This window comes from Atta colombica, unplaced genomic scaffold, assembly GCF_001594045.1.
Source record: "Atta colombica isolate Treedump-2 unplaced genomic scaffold, Acol1.0 scaffold126, whole genome shotgun sequence".
NCBI classification, from domain to species: domain Eukaryota; kingdom Metazoa; phylum Arthropoda; class Insecta; order Hymenoptera; family Formicidae; genus Atta; species Atta colombica.
Window position 1 is genome coordinate 6,942,061 of NW_017259213.1, and position 6,101 is coordinate 6,948,161.

Genomic DNA, 6,101 nt, shown 5'->3' on the forward strand with positions numbered 1-6,101 from the left:
TTTGTTTTCGACAGTAGAGAATTTTTACAAATCTTACGTTGCAATAACGAGAGAACACAATATTCGTGGCTTCCTACCTCCCCCCGCAAGAATCAATCCCGTGATAATGTTGCGTGAAAATCAAACGATCGCAAAGCATTATGTTCAAAGGAATTGCAAAAGGATGTAGAGTAGAAACTGGTACGCTTGGGATCTTGATTTTTTGCGCTCTTTTCTTTTGCATTTTCTTTTTTCTCAATAATCTTGTTTCGCGATCCTTTGGTGCGTGCGGCCGCGCGGTCTAATCGCGCGAGCCTCACTGTCGTGTAGCGTGGTACTTTCTTAGCCTCAACAGTGTGCGGTGTATGGCTTCCCGTTCAACGTGGATACAGCGGTAAAAATCGATTAGTCAAGGTGCGTGGTGTTGCGTGAACCATTACGTTACGCACCTGGTTCACGCGGTAATGCATGTGCCAGGCCGGCGAGTTCACGTATCCGTTCGTGTAGGTCCAGCGATTGTAATCACCACCACCTGTCGAAAAGCATATGTAAAGTACACCGGGTACATCTATATGTATACAAGTATATACGGTAGTCTGTCGTGCGAAGGCCTTGTCACTCTGTTCGTGATGTGTGATTTAGGGGACCCGTACAACATTTAAAAGAGCTGCCAATACGGCGCTTTCTTCTCCAATGTGAAAGATCTGCCGTTCTTTTAAAGATACTTTCACGTATTTTGCCACAAAAAGATAGGGAAGAGGCAAGGAAGGCTGTGTCTAGTTCAGGGATGATTTAAATGCTGAGGCTTCGTGATGTGGTTTCGCCGATATTGCCAATGTCATTTTTCTTTGAGCAAAATTGAAAAAAAAAAAAAAAAACTAAATTCGATAAAAGTATACAAATGAGAGCAAAAAGATCAAAAGTCTTCGAAAATGATTCGATTGTTTTTTAACGAGAATATATCAATGATTCTTTTCTGAGAAAAAAATCAATTCAAAATTGATAAAAAAATTAGTAAATATTTAAAGAAATATTTGTAATAGGTCTAGGACGCCCTGTTTAAAAGTGATAATATCGTAAGTATGTCGTTCCTTTTTTTAAACTGATCGACAAGTGCAGTTGCTCGAAGCACTTGCTTGGGCACTATTTCTAAATCAGATAATTCAATTTCGCGTGTCGAACGAAACGCTTGTATCTCGAAGAGTGAACTTCGAACTTTTATAATAGATAAAATGTGTATTCTCGATGTATTTCCGTTTAACTTTTCATATGTTCAATTGATGTACACAAGGTGTCCCAGACCTAGTGAGCTATCTCTTGTTCGAGTCTGATGTCTATTCAAAAGGCGTTCTCCATGAGTTCTCGAGTCGACGCATCGCACGAGGACGGAAATATCCGTGTCGATATTTGGTTTCTTCGATTCCTCTATGTATTACGCGTTGGATGCGACTGTATAACGTGTTACGAACTACTAGATTGAGAGACGTGATGACAGACGAGTTTGGGGTCCTCTGTTCCGAACTCAGGCGTGAAAACTTTCGCGGACACGTCAATGATCGCGTAAAGCATATGATCTGCATGAACGGGGAACAGGCGTTATATTTTATAGGAAACAAGATTGTGAAGCGAGTCGGCAACTTGTGTGCAAACACAAGTGAAAAGTCAGGGGAGACAAGTGCGAGATAGAGACGAGTGCGAATGTGTAAGTGCGATAGGAACCTTCTAATCAGAACTTTGACTTCTTCAAAATTCCTTAAGAAATGGACAGATATGTATAATCTTTATGACGCAATATGTATAATCTTTATAACGTACATCAATATTTGCCGAGTAGGTATTCAATTTTGACGAATAATTAAAAGAAATGAAAAGAAAGCTGAAAGAGCATTTTTGAGATTTTCTGAATGTCATTTAAATATTCTCTTTTTATAATTCTAAAAAAAATAAAGATATTAAAAATTATATATTACAATAAAAATAGAAAAAGAAATATATTTAATTAACTATGAAAATTATTAATCAAACATGGATAATTATTTATTAACATATTAAAACGTAAAAATATCTCATAAATTGCAACTGCAGGTTGCTTGCTTACTTAATTATTTAAATTAGTCTAAAATATTAATTAGTTTTATATGAAATTATAATTTAATAATTTCTGTATAAATTATAATTTATACAGAAATTATGTTAATTTACATGGAGTATTATTTATATAAAATTTATTGAAAAACATTATTTTTATAAATTTTATTTTACCAGCAAAATTTATTATAAAGAAACTACATCATTCGATATAATATTAAAAGAGAATTAAATGTTAATAAAATATCTTTTTAAAGTGTTAATTTACTTGTTATGTTTAAAAAAATAGAAATGTCAAAAAATGAAAACCGCGAATTGAAAACCAGTAATGGAAAAATAGCAATTAAAAGTTACTATCTTAAGAGTTAATATTCTTAAATAATCTTAAAAAATAATCTTAAAAGTTATTCTATTCTGATTAGAGTGTTTCTAGGAGTAATATCATAATCCGAACTTGATCGTCTTAAGTCTGGTGTTAGATCTTAAAATTCCATCAACCAATGAAACTAACTTTATATCTTAAAATCGTAATTAAAATAATCTTAAATTTAAGATCGGACTATAAATATTGCTCTAGGTGCAATATCATACGATGACAGAACCGAATCTGACGATGCACAAATGCAGGAGCCAAGAAACGAGGAGGACGTACCAATATAATGAGTTACGGCGAATTCGATGGAGCAAACGCGAATGAACAGAAAAAAATCATGAAAGTGAGAAAAAAAGGAAAAAAAAAGAGAAAAAAAAGGAAGAAGGGAGTAAAGAGAATGAAAAGGAGAAAAAATTTTCAATCGGATAAACTGAATTGATGAAAGTGATGTTACATTATTTTCTTTTCGTAATGAAACGGGAAACTTGCGCCATATTTCGTCTCAGCGGTTTGGCAGCGGTTTCGTCTCCGATCGAGTTCGCCGCTGCACAGATACTCATACACAAATGGAGACATAATGACATACTAATCACGCATCAAAGGATTTTATTCGACTAATCGCCAGGCCGTGCTACTATAGACATTAACGTAACTAGACCAGTATGACTTCAGCACCGATTACATTCGGAGAGATGAATCGTATGTTAACCATTCGTCATTTGTGATTCTGCACCATAATTTCTCAAAAAGAGAAAAAATTATCTTTATTAATTATAATATTAATAATATTCTTTTCAATAAATTGTGATTCATAGATTAAAGTATTCAGAATTTTAGCTTGGTTATTACATAACAACTATAATCGTTAAATTTATCGATGCGCAAAATGTGATTTTTTTACTTAAACTTAACTTTTATTTAAAAATTAGCGTCCTAACATTCACGTCAAAAGCCCTCTTTATTTCATTAATTTACATATGCCGACGCATAATTTTAAACAAAATTTATTTAAATTTATTTATTTATCTAAATATCGCTGCAAAAAAGATCGAAAGAAAAAAAAGACATTGTATCGTAAATCACATAGGCACAGATAAAGGAGGAAAAATCTTCGAACTCGAAGATAAGTCATGGGAAGCTCTTTTCCAAATAGAGATACATTTACGGAAGATTCTTTGGAGATTTATTTTTCTCGTGCGTGGTCAGATAAGCCATCTATCGTTTTTATGTCATGCTCCAAATTAGGACCATCGTGGAATTGCCGAAACCGCGATCTATTTAAGTGATTCGGCAACAGCCATTCCGATGGTCTCGCTTCGGACAATTCCGGGATAACTGTCATTCCTAGCTTGGACAACGACATGTACAGAGTGTAGTCAGAAAATCCAACAATGACCCTGACACGTATCGACGTAATCCTGAAGTAAATCTCGTTCGCATTTAAGCCTTTGGCTCGGAACATGCGCGGATATCAAAACTGAAAGTTTGCCAAATAAAGCATGCCATCATTTATCGGTACTCAACGTTCGTTTCTGTATGCGTCTCAAATATTTCACACTATGTATCCCTTTCATCGTAATATACGATCATCAGATAACGATTTTAATGGAGCCGTGTATAATAACGATGATATGGCAAGAATCTCCGATATATTAAGAGTACATAACGATTTCGCCTCGTAATCATGTTGCAATTCCCGAACGAATTATTGACGAATTATTGCTGTAATGAATTATATTTACCACGAATCTATTCAAAGATACTTTTTTTCGGACATACTTTAACAAGCCTTTAAAATTAAAATAATGTTTCAATTGCCATTTATAAATAACCACGTTCTACAACAGGAGGAGTAGTAAAAGTTACTTAGTTCCATATCAATTAAGTCAACCCTGCTATTCCGTTTGAGATCTATTTTTATCTGTTTTCATCTTTAAGATGTAAGAGGTATCGCACCTAATATTTTAAAAGTTCGTAGCTCGATATTTCGTTTTTTAAATACGTATTTATGAAACGTATACAAGAAAAATATTCGATTAAAACCAAATTGAAATATATAAAAAGTATATGAAAACACTAAACAAGTGTCGCGACAGCTTTAAAATAAAGTTAAAATGGCAGCAATTCGAGGATTCCTTATATCCATTCAACAAAAATAAGCAAAGTCGCATTTCTGACAATGTCGCGTAAATTTGCAATTGTGATCGTTATCTCGGAAACATATCGTACATTCGTAATACTCATATCAGACTAGAGCTTGAGATAAATTGAAATTTGACCAATCGAAGCAAAGTTCACTAAACTTAATATTGGTTTTCTTTCTTCTAACTGGTCTTCTGATGGGTAAATTCCAATGCAATCTCAACATTAATTTCTAGTCTGATATGAACATTACAAATATTACTCGTTTTCTTTTTCGCATAATCTGTACCTACATTTACATATACCTATCTAAAGACGCGTTAAGGAAATCACACGCACGTGCGAGCATAAACGCGTCGTAATTCGCGTCGAAATTGTTCACGCCTCGCTATCATAGTTAAATTATGCACATGACAAATACGGTATAAAAACTAGGCACAATGCAAGCCAATGAGAAATCCAAATGGGACTTTCTATTGCTTCGCTCGAGTCGGACTCCTTCCTGAAGTTTTTCCTGGTCAAACTGTACGTTTCCTTCATCAGGAAGCATCTCTTTTCTTCCACAATTCACTGACTGTAAAGCCGATCTTTTTCTCTCCTTCTTTCTCAAAATTACCGATCAAAATTACCTAAGAGAATAATTGTGAACAATAAAAAATATAATATACATACGGATTGTATTAGTCTCAAATAGAAATTTTTTTAAACGAGCGAAAGAAAAAAAGAAAAGTATAAGGTTTTCCGGAAACAGCCGAGACGTGTTTCTACCTGCAATCTTCTTCTCAAATAAGTATCGGCGATAAATAATCGCCCAGTAACAATTTTAATATAGAGCATAGATTTCCCGGCCTGATCTTGCGAATATATTTGTCGCTAGGCGAATAAGTCTCATGGATTAATGATTAGACGAGGCTTAAGTTCCCACCTAAAACAGAGAGATTAGCGGCTACCACTCGGTTGGTCCATCACCAACGTCTATTAACGAGATTAACAGATGCTCCTCTCGTTCGTCGAGGGTAATTCCATACATGCAGGAGATATATACCGGAGATGCACCTGCCAGCGCCATTAAAAACGCGAGAAGGCGCGGTGCATCACGTTTACGTATCTACGTTGAGCAACTTTTCTTCTTCTCCTTTCTAATTCGCGTGCGCGAAGCAAATCGCGTAATCATAGGATCGCTGTTGTCGTTGCTGTTCGGAATTCAATTCGAACTGGAAATAATCGCCCGGACGACCTTATGTAATTCCGTGTTTCATTTTCCTCGTTTCTCCCTCGAGGGAATTCCACTTCGAGCGACCGTTGCTCGCGATTGATTGTCCTGAATGAATTTCAAGGTAGCGCGACCGAATAAAACGTCGTGTATTCGCGACGCAGTGATTTAGCGCTGATTTATATAACGTCGTTACAGCATGATACAATAACGGTTGCACGATCACGTGGGAGTGAATATAATTATATGTAACAAAGTTACATTAATTTTTTTTTTTAGGAGAAAGAAAAGAATATTTACGTTATT